The sequence below is a fragment of the Lutzomyia longipalpis genome, chromosome 3 (assembly GCF_024334085.1).
Source record: "Lutzomyia longipalpis isolate SR_M1_2022 chromosome 3, ASM2433408v1".
NCBI lineage: Eukaryota > Metazoa > Arthropoda > Insecta > Diptera > Psychodidae > Lutzomyia > Lutzomyia longipalpis.
The window spans coordinates 21,248,083-21,260,450 of NC_074709.1; the positions used below are offsets into that span (position 1 = coordinate 21,248,083).

The following is a 12,368-nucleotide window of genomic DNA, read 5'->3' on the forward strand; positions in this document are numbered from 1 at the left end:
TAAATTATGGTTGTGCTTCGAATCTTGCCTTCATCATTAATATTCTTGCTTCACATTCATCTCACTTCCATTATTCATCCATTTCATATCACTTAACCCCTTTTTCTATCCCCCCGCCGTGCAAACACACGACTGCATTTTCCCTTATATGAGAGGGGTAGAGAGGTAACGCAGTGCGAGGGTGAGTAATGCAGAAGAGCCCTAAAGGTGATAGATGGTCGTCCCTTTCTCCACCCTCGCATACAATGCACACCTGTCGAAGGGTTTTTGCACCATCAATAGGGGCGTCCTTGTTTTGTAATGCGACGCCGCACTGAGGATTTCAACTCTTAGTACCATTGCCGAATGCAAACGACGTCCCCATCGGTGCGGCAGCACGTCGAGATGCCAAGCTGAGAAAGTACTTGGATGTGTTTTTTGGTCAAAACATTCTCCTCAGTCTTCTGTGCGAATTTGATCTGTGCGGGCGTGCAGACGCGCTTTCAATTAAAAGTTCTCTTGTTCCGCCATAATCCAATCAACTCCCCATCCGGTATCCCGTGTTTTGCTAACACAAAGTTAAGCTACCGCACGAATTTTGTGGGCAGAGGGGCCAGCAATTGGACGAGGTCTCAGCGATCAACAATTGGGTACATATCGGAGGAACCTCCCATACATAGTCTCTCTTCTTATACCGGTAAAATTGTTGAATCACTCACCTATTACACACATCTTCATCATAACTTCACTGCTTACGCGGTTGTAGCCATACTACATTCAGGAGCCAAATCCCGCCGCAGGGAGTCCACGTGAAATTTTATCATCACAGCGCCAATTGAGAGGTGGAAGGTTGCTTTCTGTACCACAATCCTGTGATTTGTTTCAAGAAGCAAATTGTTCAATTGCGGAAAATCTTCTCTGATATTTCCACGCAAAAAAAATCACCCGAAGATTTGCAATACTATCTGCTTTTACCTTTTGCTTTTAATTTGAGTGCTGTGAAAGGACTATAAAAACTTTCTTCCAAAGCTTCGAAAAGTTCATTAAAAAAAGTGACTAAATAAAATTTTTAAAGGAGTCATAGCACAAAAAAGCGCGTTAGTTGAAGTGAAAGAGTTAATTTGGTGTGCATTTCTATCTGGCATTTGTCGGTGAAGGCATCGCAAATCTTCTCACAGACGCCAAATTGCATGTAAGTATTATTGAATGTTTCCGGGTAATTACACAAAATAAGTCCTTGTCGCTCTTTTTGCTATTATACGTAGAAAATTGTTTTTCCTCCGAATCTACAATGAATGATTGAAAATTTCCCCTGAATTTCCGTCGTAGGTCGACAAATATTTTCATACTAGAAATTATCATGTGTATGTACTGAAAATGAATTTTGGGGTATCTAATCATTCTGTTAAAAATTCTTATTTTGTATTTTAAATATATTTTTGTACCGTATCTCAGAATTCTCATTGTCCGAAAAATTAATTTACATCAGTTTTATTTAATTTGTCTAATTTTCACAATTTTTTGAAAAGATTTATAAAGAAACGTTGATTTTTCATCAAATTCAAACTGATTTTAACCCTTGGAGGATCCGATATTTCTAACCACAAATTTTTAAATTAATTTTCTCTCAAAAAGAAACTGTTTTTGGATTTTTTTTCCATGCTAAATTGAACTTCGACGTGTAGGGAACTTCAATTTCTACAAGTTAGTTGAAAAAAATTTGGAAAACTTTTTTTTTCAGAAAAAATTAAGGGCAAAGTTTGAAATTAAAAGTTTTGGTCCTACAAGTGTTAAATAGATTATTTTTGACGAATTAGAAATTCGAATTGTACACGGTGGCCAGTAAATTCCTCAAAGGGTTAATTTTTAACTTTTAATTAACCCTGGAGGATTTTGCTGACCACCCTGACGAATTCGACTCTTTTTAATCGTAACATTTATCATTTTGTGATATATTCTTTTAAGATCGTCTAAAGAAAACTTGGAACAATCTTTTCTTTTTGATAGAAAATTAAAGACAAAGTTTGAGATTAAAAATATCCGATCTTAAAAGGGTTAAGAGATTTTAATTCGTGTCTTTTTATTTCATTTTTTTCAAAGATGAATAAGAAAAACGTTGTTTTCATTTTTTTTATCATTATAAGCCCTGAGTGGAAATACCTTGTGGGTAGATTCCGATATTAAATGCAGTTTTCCTGCATTCCTCCACAATTTCCTCCCAATTTATTTTTCGCTTTTGAAAATGTATTTATATGTCGTACATAATGAGTGAAAAGCATTGTTGCATGCGGAAAATTTTCGTCTATTTCGGGAAATTTTGACACACAAACAACGGAGAGAAAACCGAAAGAAAAATCGTGGAGAAAGGCTACGTTACACATCATAATCTATCCACAAAAGAGTCAAGGAATGAAAAACTTAGATCAAGAATTGTAAAATATATTTAAAAAAGAGAAAAAAAACTTTACGAATCATTCAAAATGTAGGATCCTAGCTCTTATATTGTTTCCGAAATTTTCTAATTAAGAAAATCAATTGAATTTTTCTAAATAAATTCGTTTCCTTGCATACATATTTTTATTGACATGTTAAACATACTATGTATATGCTGCACAGTGCACATATATTAATGTACCTACATATTATATAGCGACGTGAGATGTTATACACATATCTACATACAATAACTCTGAAGAACGTGCTAAATTGGAGCGAATAGCACTTTCTAGCGTCAATAGTGAAAGAACATACTGGTATTCTGTGTAACCTTATAATACATAATTTGCTGTTGTTGCAAATATCTTATGCTCTGCTGAATGAGTTGATGATGAGGGAGATGAGGGGCTGCAGTCTCGATTGGAGCATCCCGAGTATTCCCATTGAATTTGCCGGGTGAGGTCCTTTTCAGCATAGCCAAGGGTATGTGTGACAATAGGATTTGCGGGAATGATGGTGCTAAAGAGTCAGAGAGTGTGTGTGTGCAGGACGCTAGTGGCGGGATGAATGATAATCACGCACAATGACAGTGCTTGCTAACAATCAAATATGAAAATTGGATTGAGAGTGAATTTGAATACCATGGAGAGGCTACCTACTCCTAGCCCATCCCGTGGCACAAGCTCGTGAGTCCATGTTGTAGAAATCAATAACCATCATATGAGTAAATATCTGGAAAACTCCTCACTTTGCCTCATTGTTGTCCCATCAATCGTCGTGAGTGTGTGTCAGAATCAACATTCGCACGACAGTCAAGCAGCACGACACATTTCAACCATATCGGACGCTTTTTTTCCTTTTTGTCCTCTATGGATACAGAACTGGGCATATGTAGCAAAGTGTTACTATATATAGTTATGTAGGTAGCAAAAAACTTTTATTCAGCAATAAATTGGGTATTATTTTGCAATAAATCGCTACTCTTTGTTCCGCACTCCAGTACAGTCGGAATAAATGGATACTGGGGCTATGGGGGCTATGATAGAAAATTGTAATACAGATGGTTCGTGACTTTTTCACTAAATGTGCTATCGCAATTCTCAATAATTCTTGGACAATGTGAGGGAGTTTTGTCTTTCTTTTTTAGGACGGCAACTTTCAGAACATTCGATGAAACATATTTGCTGTGTGGACATTAGATCTTGACCAATTCAAATTCTTTAATTAAACACATATTGGGTATATATAAACCCTTTAAGGACTGGTGGGACGTTTTTGAAAACGCCTAATTTAGCGTAATTACTCTTTATTTATTTATTCAGAATTATGGACATTTTAGGATCACAAAAAAAAATATTAATTGTAAGGACACATAGAATCAGGAAGAATAAAAACAAATAAATGTTAGAATTTTTATTAACACGGTTTAATCAAACTTTTAAGAATGAAAAAAATAATGTAGAGACGCCTCTTATTGGCACAAGAACAATGCCTAATTAGGACTCAAAGGTCTTATTATGACTCAAAATACCTTATTTGCACGAAACTTTTCTCTAATGTGGACTCATTTTTTTACCTAAACTGGACGAAAATATAACTAAAACAATTTCGTTTAAATAAGGTGATTTAAGTCCTAATTATAACCATGGAGGATCCAGAAGGAGTCCAATAGCCATAAAAGCTAAGAACTAAAAACGAAGTCCTAATAACACATTTTAGTCTGAATTACAAATTACTTGAGTTCCAATTTGAGCTTTTATGGAATTTGTAAAAAGTCGGTTTAAAAAAATTATAGTCGCTTTCTTGAAAGCTTTATGTTTTGTCACTTAATTGAATTAAAAAATTTAGCATCTTCCCAACATTTTTGCTTTCAATTTTTGTTCGTTATAAAATTTTCTTCGTCATAATAAATTCATAACACATTAAAGATCGTATTTCTTAGAGCTAATTAACGCATGATAGTCAGTAAGTAATTTTATGAATTTTACTCATAAAACAATGATGTATGTTGGTACTGAATCTACATCCTGAACAACAGGTTAGAACATTTCAACCAGGAGCCGTAGAGTACAAAGGACCAAAGAAATTAATGTTGAGGGACACAAGAAATAACAAACGTTTCCTCCACACTTTTGTTCCTCCTTTTGCTATTTTATCACAATAGAGCACATCCCAGTGCTACCAATGGGAATTTGCGAAACATTAGCACTAACCACAGAATACCCTTGCTAATTCACATCACCATTAATGGTACTTTGCGTGTTTTTCGAGTGTTCAATTCAATTGAATGTGCCTTTACTCACAATCACTTGGTATGCTTTTTCATCGTTTCCCAACCTCTTCCTGCTTCCTTTCTCTTCCTCATGTGTTCTCTTTTTTCCTATAGCCACAAATTTTACCAACTAATTTTCTCACATTGAAAGAACGGGATGACTTTGAAATAGTTTTCTTTCACCGTGAATGTCTCTCGGTTTTATGCCAACCAACACATCCTGCGGGGCTTCACACGGGAAAAGTTAAATAAGACTTCGTATGTCCTATGCTATCCCAATGTGATATAATGGGAGAGGAAAAGTATACACACATAGAAAACAGAGAGAAAAAAGGGCATTCTTGTAGTTTGTCTTTTAGTTCTATTTCAAATTTCATCTCATTTTTCCCATTTTTCTTTCGTTTTTTCCTGCACTCACACACTTGCACGTCCCCCTAACTGCCGACGCGAATTCAATTTGCACTAACGTAGTGAGAGCAATTTAAGTTTTCAAGAAGAAAAGCATTTTTCTAGTAAAGATACCAACGAAAAGTACACATGAAATAGGATGTATAGGTAGGTGAATATACATACATATATGTTTTTATATGTATTGTATGGGATAGGTGAGATATAAGGTAAAAAGAGGATAATTGGAAAAACTAAGTTTTCACGTTTCATTTCAGCACGACATGATTCTTTTCTCCCCTTAAGCATAACTTTGAAGGGGTTTTGTGGGGTTAGTTTCATGGTGAGCTTTTGAAGCTTTTGCAATATGAGGGCACGAAAATGTTAAACATGAAAATAGCTCACCTGTAATCTAGGTATATAGCCTACAGTTAATTCAGCAGTATGTAGCTTTGTATGTACTATCTAATTGCAAGCAGCATAATTGAATGAGTAGAAAACATAAATAGTCTTGTTAATATACAATATACTTACGATGCTGTCCTACCCCGAAACGGTCCTTGTTAAAATCGTTTCTAGTGCGAAATTTGACAGTAAAAATTGCGATAAAAAGGATTTTGCTTAAAAAAAGTTATTAAAAATTACATATTTGCGTTAAAAAATGAAATTTGCATGTCGAAAATTAAAAAAAAATCAATGTGATTTATCTTTATAAGGGCCAATCATAGCGATTAATGGGCCTTATTCAGCGACCAAGAAACCCTTGAAATCTTTAAATTTTGTACTGAAATTTCAAGATTTCAACCGAATTTCAAGGGTACAGTCTTGGTCGCTGAATTAGGCCCAATTTCCCCTTTTCCAAGAAAAATACTAATTTTAAAATTTCCATTGAAAAAGTCAACACAATGAAAGTATTTAAATTGGTCATCCACGAAACGATATATAACCGTGAGTTCAAGGAGTGACGAAGATTATAAAGCATTGAATGCGATGTATAAAGTTGAATTTTACTCCCTATCGAGGTGCTATGTATCATTTCCTTGCATAAGAACATTGAATGAGAGTTCCTTTGAGAAGATTTGCACATGAAAGAATTCTCCTGGGTTGAATTTCATTACAGTTTTCTTTTGGTACAACGTAAGGCATTTGGAGGTGATGGTAATAGACTAAATAAATATTATATATACACACCCTATATTGAGCGAAAAGTGCTGAGGAGGTGATTCCAAAAATGTATAAAAAGGATTGGAGCGTGGTAGGGTGGATTTAATTTCAATCAAAACACACCGGAAATCTTCGAGAAAGTTAAACAAATAAGACGAACTTTCATTGAGGAACTTTATTCATTTTGTGTGCTCACAGAATTCTCACACCATATCGCTTCACCTTTCGATTCTTCGAAACTCCACACCGTATCTCCTTTTACCAGTTTTCCAGCTCAAAAAGATGCTGCCTCTTCCAGGGTGTGTTCTCCTTTCATAATGGGAAAATTTATTGGGTGACTTGTCAAACTCAACTTTTCAATAAATATGTATTTGAAAAACATTCACGTGACTTTTCGGGAATATACATACCTTTGTGCGAAAATTCTGATTAGCTTTTCGAATGTTGTTTGTGTGAGAATACGGAGGGTATAGAAGGATTTAAATTTCCGAGGGGTTCGCATAATAAAAATATTATATACAAACCAAGAATGCACTTATTCGGTTAATGACTTTGATTTTTTCCATGGGAAAATTAATATTAAAATCATAAAGTGTATTGTATAAAAAAGCCAACCGTTAAATTAAAATTTTTGTAAATATAAAAAGGTTTTATTTTAATTATTTAAATCGAATGGTGCAAAATTTGGGTGTTTCCGAATTAGTTTGAAGTTTTTCACCATCTTTAGTTATTTCTCCTGGGCTAATTTTATTATATAAAATGGTATAGAAAGGTTCCGTTTCAGAATCTAGCAACAGGTGTACCTAGCTCAGGTCCTTATTCAATTAATTATTTTGTTTTGTACGGTAAGGAGAATATTCTCTCATCTTTGAACCCTTGACCTTTAGTTTAAGTAAATAAATAATTAAATAAAATCCTTTCTTTCTGTAAAATACAACAATTCTATTTTGAGTGAGAACAGAAAGATTGTTTCGTTTTTAAATAATAAACAACAAACAATAGTCAGTTGGACTGTATTATAATTTCGGGTTTTGGGAAACAAACTAATTGAAATTCAATATGAAAATCAATGATTGCTTCACTGAATTTAGGGGTGTTTTCGGTGAAGAGTGGTTTTGGTACTGTATTGAAATATTGCTTGGAAAACTCCACAAGTGTTTAGATTCAGTTTTGGTGCACTCACCGTGATTTTCGAGTAGATGATTGAGAAATTATAGGGGTTTCCTGTTTTATGGGAAACTTATTTAATACCAATCTTCATTTCACAACTTTGCACACTGAATTCAGGGATTGGAGGTGGGAGTGGGAGAAGATCAAGAGGGGCTACCCAGGAGAAATAAGTACCATTAATTTTCCTAATAACACTACATATATACTATTATGTGCTCCATAAGATGCTCTCGACAGTTATTGGACTGTAGCATGAGTGGGTGGAGGTGAATTCATTGAGTTCATTGTTTTTGAAAGGCAAGTTTGACTTTGCACCCTTCAAGTGTACCCCCAAGAAAACACCTCCAAGCACACCCATAGGTGCTTGAAAAGGATGGAGAAGAACGGAAGAATTCTCTAAATTATCTTTCCCTTATTTTCTTTTCCATCCCCCGCCCCCACTACACGTGACTTTTTCCTTAAACCCCTGTCCTCGATGGAATGGGGAGTCATTTATTATGAGAGCAAAGCGTAGTCTGGCGCAAAAAAAGTACGAATTCCCCAAGATTGTGTGACTCCTCTTGATTTTATTTATAATCGTTATAAAAGTACTATTTATTTGGTGTTGCACTCACAGACAAATCTGTCGGTGACTTACAATAGAAGATGAAAAACAGAATTGCACTATAAGAGAATTGCACGTTGCAAGTTGTTTTATAAATAAATTCGTATCCAAATTAACTATAGCGAAGTCACACAATACAACTACACAACAAACCATCAAGGCATTGTCTAATGCACTTTTACACTATCAAAGAGGATCCCTCTTTTTATTATAAATCCGTCTCGTTCATTTACGCACAGCACATATGCTCAATAATTTAATTGTAACATTACTTGGTGCGAAGGGGTGGCAAATTAGGAAGTTTCGGTTCTGCAAAAATTAAATTGGCATAAATTGTAAAATTTCAACATTTCATATTAAACAAGTCATAGTTTTTAAAGGCTTAAAATGAATATTAAATATAGCAATAAAATACTGTTATTTTTCAACCTCTTCTTCAAAAAATCTCACTTAAAACTTCCTCATGCGATACCCAACGTTATTCTCACACTATATAATGGACTATAATTAATTTGAAAACAAAAAGGATAGGAGAGAAAGCAAGCAACTTTCGTAGTATGTACTTACGGTTTTGTACATAAGTACATTATATTTGTTTCACTAAATAGTATTAGCATGAGAATTTTAGATAGGCATTATAGGAACTTATAAGCTCATATTAATTGTAAAATTTTCAAAATCTCTAAAATACTAATTTTCATTTACTTTTGAATAATTCGAAGTAAAATTTATGTTTTAACTGTAGAGGTACAGTTCCTTTATTTCATGAAAATTTTAAGAATTAGATTTAACAAAATTTCCCATTTTCTATTATATTCATTTTCTTTTCTTTAATAATGAAGGGGTTCTGGAAAGCTTTTGTAAGTTTGAATCCTATTCAAAAAAATTTTTTTTGCTGTATTCAGTGAATTGAATCACTTCAATTCATTTTTTCGAAATATACACACAGTGAATTGTATTTGCTTTAAAATTCCTTGTAATACATGGCCAAAAAGACGACATGACTGCTCTCCTGCAGGGTGAGTAAAGCTGTACAACAAATGTGGAATTCACGAAAGAATTTTTCAGCAAACGGGGGTAAAGCACCCAAGGAGCGAGAAAAAAAACGGATAAGGGTTGAAAGGGAAAAAAAGAGTGATAGAACATGAGCGTGTAGCTCCGAGTGTATTGGAGGGGTTGGTACAAAAAAAAGGGGAGAAAGTTTTGGAGGTTGGTCGGGGGCACAGGTGAAGGGATTTCAAGCAGAAAAACTGATTTCTTTGCCTCAAAAACTCATATACTGCGCCATTCTGCTAACATTTTATCGCTATATTCATTTATTGAGAAATTCGACACGAAAAGAGGGTATATGGGTGAAAAATGAATTTTTGATAGCATATGTATGTTTGGATATCTGTAAGGTGGCTTCCTTATTTTATTTTTTTTACTCTTCCACAAACTCCTGGATGGGGAGCGCCTCTGGAAAATTTTTACATAGACTGTATATCTTACATCATTTATTGGAAATTTGTCATACAACTTCGTCTCCAGCGGATCCTGAGCCCTTCGAAATATTCTTCACTTCACTTCCTTTTTTCGGGCTCTCCTCCAATAATGATGGGTATAAAATGAAATCCTGCCATGAAGAACGTACTGTCTCCAACATTGTGGGTTTGGGAAGAGAATAAAAGCCATGAGAAATTTCTTGATTTGAAATTTTCAACGTAAATACGCCGACGGCTATTTATTGTGTGGTACACGACATTGTCAATATTAAAAAAAATTATTTCAAGTTACCTACATAGATCAAATAGGTAGCACAATATTAGTTGGTGTTCCACTTCGTGGCCAACACCAAGTATTGTAATCGTCGGAAAAACCGACCACCTCAGATCGGGCTCAAACTTGGTATGAGCACGTTTTAGACATCCCACATTACGAAAATGGTGGTGGAAAATTTTTGATCCGGCCGGCCGGCCTGCCGGCCTGCCGGCCTCTGGCCCGAACTTTGCTTTATAACTCGAGAACGGTAACAGATAGAGACTTCCGGTTTGAAGTTTTCTATAGAAATGTGGGTGTAAAATTTCATTTTTTCGCATTTTCAAAATCCAAGATGGCCGCCGTCCGCCATTTTGAAATACCGTCAACCACTTCCCTTACAGCTAGAGGTCTGAAATTTTAATATGTTGTAGAGCTCAGTGAGACGTTTTCATCGACAATTCATACTTGAAAATCGGTCAAGCGGTTTAGCAAATATGGCGGCCTAAAGCAAAAAGTGTTTTTTCAATATAACTCGAGAACGGCTTGACCGATTTTGATCATCTTGGTATCAAATGAAAGGTTTCAAGAAGCCCTACAACTGTCTAGAACATTTCAAGTTCCAAAAATGGCCGCAAGAGGCGCTAAAATCAAAAACAAAAATTGCCTAACTTTAAGGGGAAATATCTCCGAATCCCCATTAGGCAAATCTTTTAAATTTTGATATGTTGTAGCCTGACTCAATATCTTTCATCAGTCCGAAAATGAAGAAAATCTATGTCGCCGTTTAGAAGATATCGCAGTTTGAAAAATTCTTGAATTTGAAAAGTTCTAAGAGCCATATCTCCTGAACTGCTTGTCCGATTTTGCTCAACTTGGTATCAAAATAAAGGTTTTGCAAAACTCTACAACTTTCTAGAACATCAGAAATCTCTAGAACTATTCCTTCAGGATAAAAAATGCCAAAAACTGTTTTGGTGAAACAAAAATCCGCCATTTTGTGTTCTAGTGGTGACCTTGAAATGTATCGAAACATATGTCAGATTATAGCTTATTTCAATACCTTTCCATAACTAGTCAAGAAATTTCTGTAGGCCTTATAGAACCAGAGATATAACGATTTTTTGCATACAATTACTGAAGTTCACAAAAAAAAATCACCTTTGCCTACTAATACTGCTCACAAATAGTATTACAACGCATAAACAAACTTCTATACGTTGTGGGACACCAACTCTTATAACTGGACGCGTTATGATTGACTTTCTCCTCCTTTCCTCCCCAAAGACTTTAGGCGACACATTTTCAAGTAGACGGTTCTTTGAATTCCTTTTATAAAATAGAAATTTGAAATATTCCTCAAACATAAACTTTTACATTCAATTAGATTCACTATTTATACTATATTTTAATTAAATCCAAGAGCTTTACATTCACAAAGTGCAGGTCGTAAAGAAATTTTCATTTTCCTCTCTGTGACTTCCACACATTTTTATCAAACTCATACCATGGAATTTTCATAACAATGTTCGCAGAAATGAAAAAACTTCCCCAGAAAATATCCCGTTGTGAATTTTTCTTCCACTAATACTAATTAATTTTTACCTCAGAGAGTAAGGTGTGGAGGTGAGTTACGAAGAAAAATTGCAGCCAAATAGGAAAAAAGCTCCCCAAATGAAAAGTGTAATCCAAGTTGTGTGAATGTTGTGCGTTAATTTAATCAGATTATGAATTCCATGTGAGATTACCCCCAGAAGTACCCAGTCATTGAGATAAATCACTTTTCACCCACTTTAATGTGCTGAAAATTTGCATAATAGAGTGACTTAATGAGAATTTCGCGGCCGAGACCTACGATGAAAAATATTGGTATTCTCCGCAGTAAGTGTAATCATCAAAATGTTAACTTTGGAAAGCTTTTCAATGAGATTGTTTTTTTCTTGTGATTGCAATGACAAAAAAATAAATTTCTGCTCAATTTTTCATTAAGTAGATTGAGTTTTGAGACAGTAAACAATCAAATGTAAGAGCGGCTAGAATAAAGAAAGAATAATATTGGAAAAATCTTGTGTTCACTAATGAAAATTCTCAGGAAAACTAATGAAAAACACTAATAATTTATATTACGAAGAATTATCTAAAATATTTAAAAAATAATGTTTATAGTCCTTTTCATTTTGAGATCAATAAATAAAATATATCTATCAATCCATACATCTATTTTGCTTTATAATTCTGTTTATAAGAGCTTAAAAGCTGAGCCAAAACTTCCTTCTTCTTGGTATATACAATTATACTATTCGCAATAAGCTTTTTTTTTTATAAATTGTGTACAAATAGTAGATTGCTTGAGATTTTCTTGAGCAATTCTTCATTTCTGGTACTCTATCATCATTTTCATCTCTCGCATTTTCTCAAAATGATGAGAAGATATAAAAATGTAATGTAACTTACGAAAAAAGCTCATGGGATTTCTATATATAATACGGTTTTTATAACAACATCTACAGCATCAAATGTAATCCTGTCGCACAACTTTAAAGAAAATAATATTTACTAATATACCTACCTTCTTCTTTAGAGTTTTCTCTTTTCTACTATCTGCTGCAATATTTTATT

General features: G+C 34.3%; 1 protein-coding gene across 7 annotated transcripts in view; it reads left to right on the forward strand.

Moving 5' to 3' along the window:
- The first annotated feature begins 436 nt into the window (after positions 1–436).
- LOC129792622 (poly(rC)-binding protein 3) overlaps positions 437–12,368 on the forward strand; it is a 104,916-nt gene continuing 92,984 nt past the window's right edge. For 2 of the 7 annotated variants that reach the window (XM_055831875.1, XM_055831877.1), the window contains exons 1-2: positions 440–676; positions 746–1,171. The gene's annotated coding sequence lies outside the window, so the exon portion shown is untranslated. Of the gene's footprint in view, positions 1,172–12,368 lie in introns of all 7 variants that reach the window. The other 5 variants (XM_055831867.1, XM_055831866.1, XM_055831872.1 and 2 more) reach the window with 5 other exon arrangements.